The sequence below is a fragment of the Hemicordylus capensis genome, chromosome 1 (assembly GCF_027244095.1).
Source record: "Hemicordylus capensis ecotype Gifberg chromosome 1, rHemCap1.1.pri, whole genome shotgun sequence".
NCBI lineage: Eukaryota > Metazoa > Chordata > Lepidosauria > Squamata > Cordylidae > Hemicordylus > Hemicordylus capensis.
In genome coordinates, this window is record NC_069657.1 from 309,382,212 (window position 1) to 309,400,773 (window position 18,562).

The window sequence follows — 18,562 nt, forward strand, 5'->3', positions numbered from 1 at the left end:
CAGACTTGTACATCAATCTCTTGCATGCACAGGGTGCACATTCGGTTCAAGAGGAGAAGTGAGAAAAGGGAATAAAGTGGCATGATTGATGATGAGAGAATAAATAATAGAACCACTTCATACTTAATGGCTTCAGATGGAGACCACTGGCAATCACTTCTGCAAGGGTGACACTCCACATGGTTGGGCACAGTATTTGCCCTGTGCTGCAGTATGACTCAGTCCAGTCAGGTAGAAGAATATTTCTGCAGCATCACCAGCTGCCATTATGCAGTGCAAGTGCAGACAAATTCCAACACAACAGCTTCACATATGGTTTATACATGATAATACAAAAGTTATGTCCTGTAATTGGACTACCACCTCGTGGGAACATTTTTTAAAAGTAACTTACATGCAAGGACCGTGACACGCGAGGTATCCCATAGAAACTGAGAGAACATTAAATGTCAGGGCTAGCCAATGGAAGCAGTGCCAAAAATGATATGTAACCAGTTCAGACAGAAGAACAAAGTTTTAATGGGTGAAGAAATGATTTTGCCAGAAATGACTAATTAGTGGGGTGGTGGGTGAGAAGAGATGGGAACAGGGAAGGCTGGCAAGAAACAGTTGCAGTAACATAGATGAGAGACAATAAGAAAATTGTTCTCTAAATAGATTGTCTTAGAACTATAGTCAAAAGTAGTCAAAACCCAGTCTCGATTCCCTTCTGTCTCAATAAGATATTAGAATTATTCTTAACTTATTTGATACAGTGATACCTGTCAAATTTGAAAGGTTTCAGTATGGAGGATTCAAAATAAAACAAACGATGTATTAAAGTATAAAAACTGAAAGTCAAGGATACTGTCATGCATCTAACCAAAGCTTGTCACTCAGCAGTGGCCAGTCAGTCATACTCTTCAGTGCATATAAATGCTATGGGCCAGTTCAGACAATATTTGTAACACTGGCTTGATCATACGCCATAGGATGTGTGTGTGTGTGTGTGTGTGTGTGTGAGAGAGAGAGAGAGAGAGAGAGAGAGAGAGAGAGAGAGAGAGAGAGAAAACTGCCCACATCTTCCCCCTCCCATGTGCTGGGCACCTTGCGCCAGTTATGTTGGGTGTTGGGGTGATTCATACAAACATCTCCTCTAAACATGCTACTACTTTAAAGTAGTATTGGTCCAAATCAACCCTTCATGTTTTACAGGTCAATCCTATAGCCTAGACAAAATGGTTGTTACTGCACCAACTGATCTTCCTATTTGCTAGACTTGGATCTGCGTTTTTAAAAAGATGAACAATAAATTCCTACATATATAAGCTCCTTCAAAGTTGCATATTCTAAGGGTTAATATGATTCACTGATGCCATATTATATGGTAAATGTTTGTTTTTGCTAAATAAAACTCTTGTTAATATGATAAATTCACCTTTACAATATTTTAGATATAATTGTCCATGTCATTTTCTCAGCTCAGAGGAGAATATCATTTATTTCTTATTTTGTGGCTCAGGGCAAGAACTTGACTAGCCTGTCTGATGACATGAATTTTGCATTTTTTAATTTCTTCCCCTTCTTTGGGAATACCTAACAGGCCTCTTAACATTTATGTTTAATTTTCCAAGAGGAAAAAAGACTTCCAAAACAAAGTCTTGTATACTTGTTCAATTTCATGAAAATCGAAGCCAATGTTTTTTCAAAGGAAAAGCATATAAGTATAAATATTGATCTGGAAATGAACAAATAACTGTTGTACTATCCATTTGTACATATTCAGCAACATTTAGAGACTCTGCCTAGCCAAAAGATAGCATGGGTAAAAAGAATGAACATGACTAAACAGAAATATGGGGATTACACTGAAAGTTTCTGATGATGTGATGACTCTCAGTCTGGGCATGTACCAATATATGTTGACAAATGTTATATAGCAGATTAAGTGGTTATTCTTGCCTAATATCCCACAATCTTCCACACTAAAATAGCATATAAATCAACCCTCAGCAAACCTTTAATTTATATTTTTCCATGCCAGTGCCACGGGCTTAGCTACAAAAGGGCCTGGTAGTGCACATGCACCACCAACCTCAACCTTTCAGTTGTGGTGTGCTACCTGCCCTGTATTGTTCTCTCTAATTATTTTCATCTCTGTGTGAAATGAGTTTTGCTCTGGACAGCAGTAGCAAAGCAGTGTATGCACATACAGTAGGCATTCAGAGTGGGACCTTCCTAATTCAACCTGAGTGGGATCTAAAACTGACTGAGCGGATATTAGAAAAATGTGTGAGTGTGTGCACATGTGCACAACTTAGAGGAAACACTGCCGCCCTGGAAGTTGCACTGCACTCCCTCCTCCTGTATGCTTACACAGGGTCACCTGCAAAAACCTTAAAGTCAGTTTTTCTTTCATTCATTCTATTAGCTTGCAAAAGCCAACGGGTGTTGACCTTTCTTTCAGCCATTTTGTTTGGGGATATGAGAGGAGTTTCCAGAGCGTCTCTTACAGAGGCCCCAGGGCCTTGTCCATCAGTTAAGCCACCAATGGGGTTGATTGTTATGTTCATAGCTATGTGTTCTATGTTCCTAGCTCGTGAATCCTATCTGGTTTGGAAAATCACATCTCCCACTCCCACGTTGAGGCTATTCCCACGATAACTGGAAAGTGGGCTAAGGAAGCTTTCCAGGGACCGTGGGAACCACCAGCTTTCAGGCAGGTCAGGTGCTCCCAAGGCGGCTAGCCCACCTAATTCCCCCTCCCCTTAAATGAGGTTAACAGAGTGAGCACTCCGCTAACCTCATTTTTTTGCTCGTGTGTTTTGCTTGTGCATCACATGAGTAGACCCCCAACTGGGGGGCTGCAAGCAGCTTCCCGGGCTCGGAGGTCTCTCCAGGATGCCTTGCCTGCTCATGCAGAGCATCCCGGAACTTCCAGGGGCCATGCGGTCCCCAAGCCCCGCAGCCCCCGCTGGCTCCGTGATGGAGCTGGCAGCCATGTGGGTGGCCGATCCGGCCGGCCAGCTACGAGCAGCTGCTTGTCTGCAGGAACAGTGGGCTAAGCCCACTCTCCCCACAGACCTGGAAGAAGCTCTTCTCACCAATCATGAGAAGAGCTTCATTGTTTCCTTCTAGTGGACTGCAGCCAGCCCTGTTTGTTCCTTTGTGATTAAGCTGACCTAAAAAGACTGTAACCTGTAACCATTCCTGCAAATTATGCCTTTAGAACAAGATGCTAATTGGCAAGTTTCTGTTTTCTTAGATGCCTAGCATTTTCCTCCACACCCAATCCTTGTTCCTAAACTTGTAATAAAACCTTTTTATATTTTGACATTGGGAGATTAGCAGCGTGTTTGAGTACTCTGAGGGGAGTTTACTGTCCCACCTGCCTGTTTGGCTCATGCAATTTCCCCTGTAACCTGAAATCCAAAGGGATATTGGTGATATCTTCCAATTTGTGTACATGGGAAGGCTGGAGGTTGCTGATTGCTAATGAATTGAGAGACCCAAGGGTTGTTTACATGGCCCAGGGGCTTGGGCTAGGGAGGGCAGGGGGAGGCAGGATCGGTCCTATCTTCTCCCACATGAGCACCGCTGTGGAGAACGGCACAGCGAGAAAGAGGCTGAGGGAAGGATGCTCGGCCTCCAGGAAGCCCACAATGCACTGTGCTGCTCATGCAGTGCATTGCAGCCATTCTAGAGGCTGGGATGCTCCGTTTCTCAGCTCTACCTCACACAACCGGGTGGAGTAGGAGGGTGTACATGTGCCCTCCTACTTCACTTATCGCCCAAGTAGATAACCTGGGATTCCCAGTGGGGAAATGTCAGGATCATTCCTGAACCCGCCACTCCATGCACCCAGCTCTATTTGGGTATGGCTGTGCACAACCTGCTGACTATGTGAATGGCTCCCTAGTCTCTTACTGGGGAGTGCTTAGTGGAGTCCTTAGGGTGGTGTTAAGGAGGTAGTGACAGCAACAACACAAAGAAGAGAGGAATCTGGTGGATGATGTCAATTGGCCCTCTCCCCACCAAGATTCTCATTGCAACATATATTAACCAACATCATCAGACCATTAATGTACCAAGTGTGTGGAGCATCTTAAAATTATTGTTTCTGACAACATGGCAGAAAATCTTCTGGTACAACACCAACTGTCTCCCTTATACCCCTGGCTATACACATAATACTAAGTGGAGGCAGAATAGCACTTTCTACACTGGGGTGGTCCAGAAAAAGATGGGGTGGCTGCAAGTTGATGGAAATATGCTTTGGCAAAGAAAAAAGAGGTTTCTTTGGTGTTATGTGAAGGACCACTTATATGAGGTAGATGAATAAGGGTTTTTCAGGTTTGGGTTTGTTTGTTTTTAAAGCCAGCGTGGTGTAGTGGTTAGAGTGCTGGACTAGGACCAGGGAGACCTGAGTTCAAATCCCCATTCAGCCATGAAACTAGCTTGGTGACTCTGGGCCAGTCACTTTTCTCTCAGCCTAACCTACTTCACAGGGTTGTTGTGAAAGAGAAACTCAAGTATGTAGTACACCACTCTGGGCTCCTTGGAGGAAGAGCGGGATATAAATGTAATAATAATAATAATAATAATAATAAATAAAGTATAAAATATGCAGCTAAACTGGAAAGATGGAAGGTTCTAAGTTTGAAGAGTAAGGGGACTTAGGACTACCATAGAAAAACATAGTCATAGAAGGAAAGGCAGCACAGAGACATTTTTTAGAATTAAAGACAAAAGCTTGATTAAATCTTGGCTCTGCCTCTTCTGTTTGCCTAATCAACGTAAAGGCAATTGGACTTCCACTTTATCCATAAGCCAGAGATTTCACTGCAGACTTTAATCTATTCCAATTGTACCTGCCTGTGTTTTAAATTCTGTACTTTTAATTTGCTCCTCGACTTAAGAGCCAATGTTGAGGAAATTAGCTGTTATTACTGCATATTACACAAACTCAGGTATGTATAGGCACTGCCTTCAGAAACAGGCAGTTTTCATTTAGTGAGCCAAATCACCCATTCTTTCCAAAATTGTTCATGAGAGGAACAAGGCATTTGTAATAATTTGGAATCATTTTGCGGAGATGGTTTTTATTCCAATTTACATCATGTACTGCTTAGTAAACCTAAACAGGAACAGGAGCAGAGACAATTCTTGCCAAGTTCCTCTCTCCATTTCCTAAAGGGTAGGAGAGATTACCTTCCTTCCCAGGGCTTTTCTGTACAAATAGTCAATGCATGATAGTCCCCCATGGGCCCCCTTTCAATAGCAATCACATGTTAGCCCCACTCTAGATGTGACCGAGGGAAAGTGGAAATAGCTTTGCTGCCGTAGTGAAGATAGCTTTATTGATGTGGGTGGGTGGTTCTTTCTGATCTGCCAACCCCCACTCTGTTTTTTAAATGCTAGCTAGAGTTTAGTCAGCAGCGCAGGAGAAAGGAAAGCTTCCAGAATCCAGAGAATGCTGAATTCCCCCCACCTTCAAAAAATGGAAAGGCACTTATGGACAAGCAGCCAAGCCATCTAACAGCCAAGTCCAACAAGTGGTTATGTCAAGAAATAAGCACACGGGATAATGCACAAACACTGCTATATCAGCATAATGCTTAGGGCATTATATATTACAAATAATTCAGGATGTTACATCAAAATAGTAGCTTGAACTGATGCTACTTATATTGGCAACAGCTAATAGGGGGAAAGCCAGTGTGGTGTAGTGGTTAGTGGCCTGTCAGACTAGAACCAGGGAGTTCCGGGTCCAAACTCCTCCTCAGCCATGAAACTCGTTGGGTGGCCTTGAGCAGTGACAATCTCTCTGCTGCCTAATAGACCTCAAAGAGTTGTTGTGAAGATAAAAGGGGAGGAGGAGGAGAAGCTTGTATGCTGCCCCGAGTTCCATGGGTGGGATAATACTGTAGCTAATAAAGTAATATCACTATTGCAGTTAAGGATTTCCCCCCAAAAATGTATCCCACAAAAATGTGCTATGGAGAAATGATGGTAATAGCCAAACCAGGAATGCAGTATGGAAACAAAATAATTAAAAATACTCACGCACACAGACACACAAATGGCAATGTTAAACAAATACAATGATTAGTACAAAAGGACTGAGAATAGAGATAGTCCAAAAGATATGTAGCACTTAATTAAATACATCAAGATCTAGAATCCAATATGCCTATACAGTTCTTCAAAAGTCCATCTGTTGTGATGAGCTATTTCTTAGTAGATTTCTTCTGAATAAATCCTGACAGCAGGCTGGTCCACTAACTCATTTTGGATGATCCTTTAATTGTGTGTGTGTGTGTGTGTTGGTTTATCCATTTATAAATCAATTACAATATTACACATTTACAGGATCTTAATAAGTTTGCAAAACTGCAAAATCCTGCAGATAGAAGTCTTACACTGCAGCCTTACTAATATATAATCACTGAGAGCAACCAATTGAATATCAATGAGTTGATTTTTGACAGAAAAGAAATCTTCTTGCAATCGAAATCACAACCAAAAATTTGACTTGAAAAAATATATAATTGTCAGAGTACATATATGCTCTGCTTTAGTTCACAAACAAAAACAAAAACATCTTATCCTTCCAGGGTTTTTTAGATTGTTGTAAAGAGTTTTAATGTACATGGTTTTTTCAGGGTTTTTAAACTATTGTTTAACTGCTGTTTTATGGTATTTTAAAATCTTTGTTTTAATTGTTGATTGATATTAACTGTTGATTGATTTTAACTGTCTTTTTTTACCTGTAAATCACCATGAGCCATTATTGAATAAATAAATAAATTATTGAATAAGTAAGTAAGTAAGTAAGTAAGTAAAATAAAGAATATTTGCAATGCAATAAAATAGGGCATACATGGATTTCGGCCATTATAGAGAATTTTCCCCACACAACCTCAGTCAAATAATTTTGGCTGAAGTTCATACTGTGAGAACTGTAGAGATAAAGGGGACGTTGCCCAATGCAGGAAATCCAGTGCTATCTCTTGTCCAGCCTTTGTTTGAAGACCTCCAGAAAGAAAGAGTTCACTCCTTATGGTAACTGGTTCTATTGTCAATCTGTTCTTACTGGCCCATGTTTTACACAGGAATATTGGGCAGGGGGCAGGATGCAAAGCTCCGACTTCACAGAGGAGTTGGAAAATACTGAGATGAAAGCTTGTCCTGCAGCCCAGCAGAGGGGGATGGTGATGCAATTTTTACTCCTCTCGCCTCCCTGCAAAAGCCCTTTTCACTTCCATAAATATGTCCCTAAGGGTTGTTCAACCCTCAGGGGCATATTCCTGGCAACTAATAGGGCTTTTTGGGAGAGGGGAAAAAAGTGAAAATTACATCCCCATCCCCTCCCTGTGTGCTGGGCTGTGGAACAAGCAATGCTCAACCCAAATCTAGCCTCTTGTTAACTTAACCCCATTAGATCAAGTCCTGTGCAGCAGCAGAGAAGAAACCTTCCTGAGAATTCTCTCTTAAGAACCACTTGACTCCCAATGCCTGCTTTAAAAGCTAACCAGGTAACTGACAAAAGTTGGAGCTAAAATGTCTAACCAAATAATTTAAAGTGTGTCTTTATTTTGTCAGTAGCATATTCACATACATACATACTGTTGTAAGCAATTGTAATGGATTTCAACAGACAGAGTGTACAGCGGGAGACTTTTGTTCTGCTTGCTTCACACAGAAACACTGTTGTAGCTATTTCAGTGTAACTAGGCTTTGTATTGTCACATCTGCTCTAATAGTACCAGAGCATCACATGTAAATATGCTGGTTCAACTGGATTTTTGGTTCACAGCCAAAATCTCATCTATTTCAGACAGGCTCTTTCAGACATATTAATACAATGATTTATCCAATAATCACTGTAACAAATGTAAACCATGAGCAAACAGCTCTATTTAAAATTGTCACTATCTGTATTCAATTGTAAGTGTCAGAAATACAATTATCTCTGTGTACAAACAATGCAGGTGCAATGTCAGGGTGGTTTATATTTATGTTTTGAGAAAACCCGTAGAAGGCTAGCTGGGGGAGATTTAACAGTTAATTATTTACACGCTTGTCACAGTGTTTAGATTTCAGTGAAAGCGATTCCAGTTTGTCAGTCCAAAGAGGCAGCTCTACATAGTAGGGTGTGGCACTACACTGAAGAAGCTTCAGAGATGATCTCATGGGGCAACACAGTGTCCTTTTATTTTGTTGCAGTCACAGCAGCTTTCACTACCGCCTGGGGGTTTCCTTCTTCTCCATACAACCTTGCATGTTATTGTCACTGCCACCCATGGCAGGTTTCAAAGAGAGGCTTGTCAGCCAAGAGAGCAGAAAGCCACTGACTGCTCCTGCCTCACCCACTGCCAGGCTATTTCCCTGTGCAGGGTGACCCCAGCATCCCTATCTCCAGGGCCTCGACTTCGCCTTCCTTAAAGGCAGCAGAGGCATAGCCCCACCCCAGTTTACAGGAGCCAGGAGGGGCCATACGTCGGCCCAGTGCAAGATGGCTTCCAGGATCCTGTTATCCTCTCAGCTCCTAGAGCTTCCCCACGCACGGGTCCTTCCCACCGGCTCCCCTTGTCTTAGCCCAGTGTTTCACAGGCCATTGGTTTCAATGGCAGCTGATTTTGAGAAATGGTCCCAATATAGAGAGTTGTGAAGACTGGAGAAGGCTATGTACTTGTGATTCCCATTAAAATCTTTTGGGCTGTAGAATAGTGCTGATGAGTCCTTAGGTGGGGCAGGAGCTGGAGGACTCATCCAAGACTCCCTTCTCCCCGCTGGGTAGTGGATTCAGTTTTTCCTTGCAGTGCATTGCACACCCATGGATTCTGATCTAGGCAGCCTATTTCTATGTGCTGACCACATTTTGGTCAGCACCAACATATGGAGAAGATCCCTCCCCACCCCGGCAATCGCTGCATTTGAGTTACTCAAAAAGAACCAGTCCTGCTGTTTTGCAGTTTCAAAGTACGTAAAGTGTTTTCAAATACAGGTGCCCCTCATTATCCACCATTCCTGGCACCCACAGTTTTGCATATCTGCAGTTGGGCAATGGAGATCAACCTCATTATTCGTGGATACAAAAAGTGAAAATTCGCCTATCCACAGTTCCTGGATGGCTAGAAATGACCTCAGAAGCCATTTCTGGCCACCATTTTGCTGAAAGGTGCCATTTTGTGGCTCTTAGTTTTAAAGAATTTTTGGTGACTTTTCAAGGAATATCAGCAGAATTAGGGATTGGGGCCATTGCTGGACAACTGGGCGGCATAGCATAGTACTTTAGTGCATTTATTTTTGCTTTTTAAATTGCTTTTTTTGTCCTTCAGGAACCTCCCCCCCCACCATTCCCATTTACTTAAGGCCAGGGGCATAACTATAATAGGGCAAGGAAAGACAGTTGTCTGGGGGCCCACTGCCTTGCCCCTCCCCCACAGAGGCAAGTCACATTACTGACTCCCCCGGCCACACACCCTCCTGGGCTTCCTTCAGTTGTATTCATCCTCCGAAATTGATGTAAGCGTTAAGACCTGGTGCTACCAGAACAACATGTCTTTCTCTAGTACCATTAAATGACTTGCATCGTCCACAATTTACTAAACCTTTTTAAAAATAATTTCAGATGATGTTCTATTGTGGTACATCGGATGGATACACACACACACACACACACACTGCTATGCTTTTTGTTAGCACTATTCAGCCTCATTTAAGATTTCTTTACTTAATGAGCTGAGCTTCAGTAAGGGGGAGCATTTTAAAATCTTGTCTCTGGGCCCACTACAACCTTGCCACGCCCCTGCTGTTGCAGACCAGGCCTGATTTATACACCAAATATGCTCATTAGCTAATATACAAAATCAGGTCTGGCCCACAATGTCATCAAGTTCTTTATATGGTGACCCGTGTGTGATCTGGGCGCAAGAGGAAAGGAGATCAAACCACTCCTGAAAGGGTTCAATGGGCTTTATTGAACATAAAAGGCTTACCAACAACCTAGCAAAGCAGAATTGATAACAGTATTAAAACAGAACATCTAGCCAGTACCAATATTTTCCACCCAGTGTGCCTAATTAGCTTATGTGTGTGCAATTAAATCTTCCTAGAGCCTAGTACAGTTTAGATACAGGCGGAAAAAGGGGGAGGGAGGGAGGAAGGCTCAGGGCTGGTATGGTTTTTGGGGGATCAGAAATTAGTAAGGGGATGAGGGGAAGGGAGCAGGAGAAGGGGAAAAGATGAAGGGAATTCCCAAAGCTTGTAGCATATTACCAGGATCCGAGGCTGGAGGCTGGAGAGAGACGAATCACTTCAGCTGAAGCAGTGAGGCGCTGGCAGAGACAGGAGTTGTTTAGTTGCTTCAGATCATAGCTGAGAGCTCCATAGCTGGGGAGCCTTGACTTCTCACTGTGCAGTGAGAGTCATAGCCTCTGAGCACGGGCAGAGTTCCTGCTTAGCCCCGCAGCTGGGCAGCAAACTCTGGGAAAGTGTGTGAGCAGATCTTGTTGTAGGCACAAGAATGCTAGCGTGTGAGCAGAATGCCCGTAGGCACAGAACTGCTCGCTCTCTGTCTCAAAAAGCCTCATTCTTATAGTGATTTTCTCTTTGATCCTTGAATAGAATCTATTCAAGATCTCCTCTTTTCCTGTGTGTCCAAAAAGGTGTCAACTTCCACCTTCTGAACAAAATCTTAATTATTCAGGATATCAGCTAGTCCAGAGATATCTTTGGATTTCATCTCTGTAAACTGCGTGCACTCAGGAAGGGAGGGGTGGGGAAATCTGCATCTTAAGATGCTGCAAATTACATCTTGGCAGTCTGGTCCCCAGAAGGTGTGAAAATTCAGAGTTTAGTAATGGAATTGTGGAATTGGTCCCATTTGGTGTGAGACAATTATTCCACTATTTCTTATGTACCTTTATCCAGTGTTTTGCTTGTAATTGAAAACAAGAGAATATTTAGAGGAACATACATGTGTGTGAGACTTGTAGCATTAGTGAGGTGAGAATTAAAGTCTACAAGCATTATCTCTGTATACATTTGGCTATATTGAATTTCTATAGATAGCAATTGAGCTTAATCACTTGGGCCTTGCAGGGCCATCACTGACAATGGAAGGAGGAACTCAACAGGTCTGGCAAACCCGTCCACAGCCACCTTGGTAGCCAGTGGTATTAGCATATGGATTGCAGCATTCAGCATTCAGACCTGACTCCATTGTTCCCTTGCATATCCCATTTAACAACACAATGCCAGGTTCCTCCTCTCTTCGCAGAGCAGGGAGAGCAACATCCTAGTTCACCCTAAGTTCAGGTATCATTTCTTAATAAACTGAAAGACACAGGCCTATATTTCTGAGTTGGTACCTTTGGTTCTGATGGGTTACGACCGTTCACAACACTGCTTAAGGCCTCATTATCCGCAGTTTCATTATCCGCTGTTGCAGCTAAAAAAGGAACCCCCCCACAGATAACGAGGGCCACTTGTACCTATCTTATTTAAAGTCTAACAAAATGTAAATTTTAAAAGAGAGTAGTGTTCTCTCTCACGCTCTCTCTCTCACACAGTATGGTTTTGAACAAGTCTATACAGGCCATGTAGAATTAATATTTGCAGGGAGGAGGGAGTTATGATGGACTTGGACCACAGAGACCTAATTAAAAATTCCAAGTCAGCCATGAACTCACAGGGTAGCCTTGGGAAAGTTATTCTGTCACCCTCCATCTCTGATATAAAATGGGAAGAATAGCACATAATTACACAGATAAATAAGATAATAACAAAGTATTCTATCAGCAAAATCCTAAGCACATATATTCAGAAAAGTCCCTCTGAGCTCAGTGGGATTTACTCTCTTCCAAGTGTCCTTATACTTGCAGCCTAAAAGTGATTATATACAATCAGTAATATTTTACAGTGTTGGGTGACAAACAAAATGTATTAGATGTAGATTAAAGTTATGGCAAAATCAAAAGGGCAAAAAATCACGCTTACTAACAAGCGCTCAAATAATACCAAAGCCACTACCTGGTGGGGAGTTTAAATATCACATGGTCAACCTTCTTGACCTCTTCTGATAATTTTTATAATCGAGTTGTGTGACTCTGACACTCTTTGAGGATGCCGTTAACAATCAGTTCTAAGAAGTACACATGAAATCAAACTTTTTGTTATGTCTTTACATATGATTTAGTCTGTGCCTAGAATAAATGCAGCCACATTTTCATTTTCAAGCAGCTGGGCTTGCATAAGACATCAGTGGTTGAGTGGTTGAGCCAGCATGGTGTAGTGGTTAGAGTGCTGGACTAGGACCGGGGAGACCCGAGTTCAAATCCCCATTCAGTCATGATACTAGCTGGGTGACTCTGGGCCAGTCACTTCTCTCTCTGCCTAACCTACTTCACAGGGTTGTTGTGAAAGAGAAACTCAAGTATGTAGTACACCACTCTGGGCTCCTTGGAGGAAGAGCGGGATGTAAATGTAATCATCATCATCAATCATCATCAGTGGTTGAGTGGTTGACGTTAGCAGTCCTGTCAACCCAGTGCCCACTGAAATGATTAGCAGATGAAGATAAATTTTATAATACCAGAATTGAAGGTATTCTGAGGGTTTCAAATAATTTTAATAAGTATTATAATAAAGGGCTTTAGAAAATAAGATATGTTATTCAATTTTTGAACATCTTAGCTCAAAAGATAGAGGTCAGGATCCAGACTAAGTTAGTCATGACTAAAATTAATGGGATTTAATCAGCCATAACTGACTAGTCTCATTTATTTCAATGGTGCTTAGTTACGATTAAGTACCACTGAAGTCTGGATTCTGCCCATAGTGGAATAAATGAAAAGAGATTAATATGGTGCATGATACTATAGACTGAAACTGCTAGAACCACAAGTTCTGCATACAGTCTATATCCGATTAACCATTTTAAAGTCACATCAATTGGGAAGTTAAGCAATGTTTAACTTAATTTTGGCCCTATGTTTTTCCAGTGAACCACAATAGCAAATTTTATTAACAACTGCTGCTATGTGCAGAAAATGGAATCACATACCAAAAGAAATCTTTCAAATGTCAATGTTTTTCGGAGCAAACTAGACCTGAATTTTAAAACATAGTGCAGAAGGTTTCAAGTTCCCTCCCTGGCTTTTCCAAGATAGGGCTGAGAGAGATTCCTGCCTGCAACCTTGGAGAAGCCGCTGCCAGTCTGTGAAGACAATACTGAGCTAGATAGACCAATGGTCTGCCTCAGTATATGGCAGTTTCCTATGTGGCAAGCTATTTTGCTAAATAAAAGCTTTGGGGGTCTCAGTCTAAACTGAGACTGTGGTGGAAAGGGAATAAATTCCTTTCCCTAATGTTGTAGTCCCAATCAATGTACCCTGTAACAGGAATTCGCAGGTATTATTGACTATAACTTCCATAATCCCCAGGCAAAGGCCACTGCAGCTAGGGATGCTGAGAGCTGAAGTCAACAACATCTGGTAATCCTTGTTACAGGAAACCCTGTTCCCAATCCAAATCAAACCACCTCTGGTTGACATTTAATAACAACAAAGACCACATAGGGCCAAGCAATGTGTTTAAAGTCACATCTAGTTTGGCCCTGAGTGAAAAGAAAATTAGGAAGATATTCTTTGCACTTATCTCCAGGCACACTGCCGTTTACATCCTGCAAAAGCAAAACCCAAACCCAGCAAGATTAAATATTAATAAGTCAGCATATTAAAAAGCTATATTGCAAAAGGAGCTAATTAACTTTGTTGCATATTGATCTGCCTGCAAGTCATTCAGCACAAAATGTGCAGTGTTTACATTTTCTATGAAATGTATATGACTTTATATCAGTCAGTGCAGTTTGTCCAGAGTGATGTCCCATGGTTGCAACGTTAAGGAAATGATATGACAACTGCTAGCATGATACGTCTTACCATTTTGCAAGTCATACGCTCAGATATTGTGCAAGCATGCAAAGAGTACAATGACTGACCTCCAGTCTAAGGAAGTGCCAGTGCTACATGAGAAGCAGCGGCAAACCCAATAGTTTCGCTAACTCAGCAGCACCAATCATGCATGAGGGCAGGGGGTGATTTTTGACATTTTCTGGAAGCACTCTGTGCCATACAAAAATATGTCCTTGAAGGTTGCACAGAACTAAGGCAAATGCTGGTGCAGGAGTGGACCTTACAGATACCTATAGAATCAAGTGCAGCATGCTGTTATTGCTCCAGTTTGTCTTTACCTAAAAGTAATAACATGCTTCATCTGGCTTGCAATGGGCATGCTTGCTTTAGAACTAAAGCAGAACATTCCTTGGGATAAGTTGGACTTCTTTGTAGATGTTCAAAAGCAACTAGCAGAATGTGAGGTTATTCACACGACCGCTCGAAAACAGGCTAAGGGAGCCCAGCCCGCTTTTGAGTGGTCGTGAGAACAGTTGGGAGCTGTGCAGCTCCCGCGTTTAGCCTGCTTAATTCCCGCACCCCGTTAAATGAGGTTAGTAGAGCGAGCACTCCACTAACCCCATTTTGGCCATCATGAGTCACCACAGCGTGGCAGCACACTGCGGCAACTCATGAGGAGACACACACACCCCAACTAGGAGGCTATAACAAGCCTCCTGGCCTCAGGGGTCTCCCCAGAATGCCCAGCACACTTGTGCGGGGCATTCTACGACTTCCAGGGGCCAGGCAGCCCCCAATCCCCACCGCCCCTACTAGCTCCATCATGGAGCCGGTAATCATGTGGGTGGCCTGGGGCGAGCTCCCTGCTCATCCATGGGGAGAGCAGGCTAAAATCGTGTGTAGAGCCTTTCTGTGTTTCTGCCGGGAGTCTTCCATTACCTGATTTAACCCAGGTGTTTGCCCAAATCTCAGGATACCCTTCAATGAGGTCATCCATGCAATCCAAAACTGTTTTCTACCCAGGTTTGGGAATTGTGTGTGCTCCCAGCGTTCAGTTGTATAGAAGCAGGGTAGTAGGGAAACCTGGGTAGAAGTGATTGTGTGAAAACAAGGTAGGAGAAAAACATGGGTAGTTTTCCCTCCTTCCTTGCTTCCACAAAGTCACTTCTACCCAGGTTTTCCTCCTACTTTACTTACACACAACCAAAACTTGGGAGCACACACATTTCCCAAACCCAGGTACAACACAATTCTTGATTGTATGAATGACCTCAATGTATGTAAGAATGTAGGTCTAGTCAGGTGTTTTTTCTTTCTTTCTTACAGTATATAAAACCATAAGCACAAAGCGGTCCTAGTGAGAAACAAGAGAAGGAAGGGGTAACATTCACAAAATTAAGAAGAGAAGCTGAGGGAAAACTGATCAACATTATAATTATATAGGCATTGAAAATGGGCCCTGAATATGTAGTAGCAGATCAGTCTTTATACATATTGCATTGCTTAAGCTGAGACACTATCAGTTGCTGTGCCAATACAACTTAAGAAAACAGGACATTAAATCAGTGTTGAAATGTTATTGTTTAGGCAGACACATTAGTACAGGTGTCTTAAAGACTAGGTGCAAATGTTCCTCTTCTCCTTTAGGCTGCAAGCTTAGGCTCACTTAATAGGGACTAAGTCCCATGAAAGTTAATGGGACTTATTTCTGACCAAATCTGCTTAGGGTCTCATGGTTGTGCAACTGCATGGCTTTGAGTGGAATGGAAGAGATGCCCGTTGCACACATGGTGCATAGCCTAAGGGAGACCCCATTGACAAGGACAATGCAGCTGGCACAGGGTTCTGCTTGCTGTTTTGCTAACAGCAAAAAGCATAGCACAGCTGTTTAACAAGTACTCTAAATCAGAGAACATAGCCTTGGGCCCAACATAGTGTATGGGACAGTTCTGAGCCCAGCAGAATCTTGTAATGTAGAACTCAATTTGTCTTCGGAGGGAACAGAAGAGTTGATGTGGTTCTTAAAGTTTCACAAACACAGAGATCTGTGCGTTTGCTTTTTGCAGCACGTGCATTAAAGCTGAAGCAATACAGAGAATTTCAGCAAAGTCCCTGAGCTAAGATGACCCGCAAATAAAGTGTTTCATATTTGTATGGCTTGCACTGTCGAGTCTGAAGAAGAAAAGACAAATAACTCCACTTCATTGCTGAATTAGAGGCTCTCCATTTTTTAAAAGTGTGATTGTGACAAAACTAAAATAAAAGATAATGTGCTATATTCAGATGTTAAAAGCAAAGAGAGATATTTTGTGAATCTTATTAGTAATACAAAATCCTCTATATCTAATTCTGGCACATATATGTTAACAATTCTTTAATTATCATTTGACAGAATACATAATTTCCAGTAATGAGATCAGTGAATGTAAGGAATGTTTGTATACCCCATTGTTTTGCATAGTTATGTCACTAAGTGCCTTGGTTACCATTTGGAGCAATATTTTCTTTGGAACCACTATAAACTAAGATCAAGAAGGCGTTGAAGATTTTTGTAGTACTTCAACATGTCCCCTGCAGCAGAGTGGTAGACACTGAAAGATTGCTCACTCTGCCATAGGCTTGGATAATAATGATACCATCGGAATGGCACAATGTGATCTGAGCTCCATTACCACTGTGACGTGGAGCTGGACCATACATGAACAGTTGTTCAGTGTCTACCATGCTGTGATGACATAATCTCTCCTGCAACATATTTTCCTTGCAGCAATATCCAGCTTTTAGCTTCTCCTGCCCTTAGGCCCAATGTGAGCTTTGTTTATCACTCCTTTCCTCAGTTCCCTGTCTTCTCTGCCTTTGTTTCCCTTAAGAGTCTCCTCTATCTACTCTTCATTCAGATTCCTGTTGCTCAGATCAGTGGCTACTCTGCCCTTTGTTTCAGCTACTCTGATTTCCCTAACTTCTTGCAGTTTCCATGCCCCCCCCCAATGCACCCACACATTGTATCCTTTCCCTAGGTAATGCGTGAAGGTTGTTCCTCAGACCCATACCTTTCCTTATCACTAGACTGTCTGATAACATTTTGAGGCTCTTCACACGATCAGTGTGAAGAGCCGTAAGGGGGTTTGTGGGGAGAGCGGGCTTAGCCCGCTCTCCCCACAGATGATTAAAAGGCAGCCCTGGGCAGACGGATCAGCTGCCCACATGACTGCTGGCTCCATCATGGAACCGGCGGGGGCTGTGGGGATTGGGGGCCACGTGGCCCCAGGAAGTTCCAGGATGCCCCGTGTGGGGCATCCTGGAGAGACCCCCAAGTCCTCCCAGTTGGGGGTCTACTCATGTGTTGCCACGCGTCGCGGCAACACACAAGCAAAACAATGAGGTTAATGGAGCACTCGCTCTGTTAACCTCGTCTAAGGGGAGGGGTATTTAGCGAGGTTTGCTGCTGGGAGCCGTGCGGCTCTCGTTGCAGCACACGATCGCCCAAAAGCGGGCTAGGCTCCCTTAGCCTGCTTTTGGTTGATCGTGAGAATAGCCTCTTTGTGTGTATATGAATGTTTGTGTGTGAGAGAAAGAGAAATGTCTGTGCATATCCCATGACAAAAGTTCAGCCAATGATGCTTCAACACTTTTCAGCTTAGGACATAGCAAAATTTATGCCACTGGTAGTGATCTTTATTAAAATATATACTCATTAGAGATGGGGCACCGTGGTGCAATTGTTTTCATATCTCGCAAGTGTCACTTATCAAAGCTTCTTAGAGCAATGATTTCAAAACAATTAAGAGATAAGAGCCCCTGGTGGCGCAGTGGTAAAACTGCCACCCTGTAACCAGAAGGTTGCAAGTTCGATCCTGACCAGGGGCTCAAGGTTGACTCAGCCTTCCATCCTTCCGAGGTCGGTAAAATGAGTACCCAGAATGTTGGGGGCAATATGCTAAATCACTGTAAACCGCTTAGAGAGCTTCCAGCTATAGAGCGGTATATAAATGTAAGTGCTATTGCTATTGCTATAAGCTATTCAGTGTCATGGAATCCAGTTTTTAATGTTATCAGGATATCTAAAATCCTCAATCAGGAAAAGTCATATTGAAGGAGGTCATATGACTTAACACTGCAAACATTCTAAATGGAAAAAAATGGGGGCGGTGTTATAGTTCAGTGGTGGAGCATATGCTTTGCACATAGATGGTCCCAGGTTCAGTCCCTGACAGTGTTCCCTCTAACAGAAAATCCCAGATGTTCTTGACTACAACTCCCAGCATCCCCAGCCAAAGCCCACTGCAGCTAGGGATTCTGGAAGCTGTAGTCAACAACATCTGGGATTCCCTTTTACAGGGAACACTGGTCCCTGGTATCTCCAGTGAAAACGACCAGATAGCAGTGGAAGAAATATCTCTGTTTGGACCTTGAAAAACTGATGCCTGTCAGAGTAGACAATACTAGGCTACGTGGTCCAGTGGTTGACTCAGTATAAAGCTCAAGGAGCCTTGTTCAAATTTATGTTGATAAAATAATATCTCTACTGCAGGATAGAACCTTTGGATGGGGCAGCATAGAAATGCAACACATACATACATGCATACATACAAATATAATTTAGCTTTATATTGTTTTAACATCTAGATTATATTGCACTTGTGGCAGTGTAGCTGCAGACA

At 42.6% G+C, this 18,562-nt stretch overlaps 1 protein-coding gene and 1 pseudogene across 1 annotated transcript in view; both read left to right on the plus strand.

The window, feature by feature from the left end:
• MEI4 (meiotic double-stranded break formation protein 4) overlaps positions 1-18,562 on the plus strand; it is a 328,392-nt gene that overhangs the window by 159,243 nt on the left and 150,587 nt on the right. The window lies entirely within an intron of this gene.
• LOC128341350 (uncharacterized) lies at positions 15,955-16,054 on the plus strand (annotated as a pseudogene).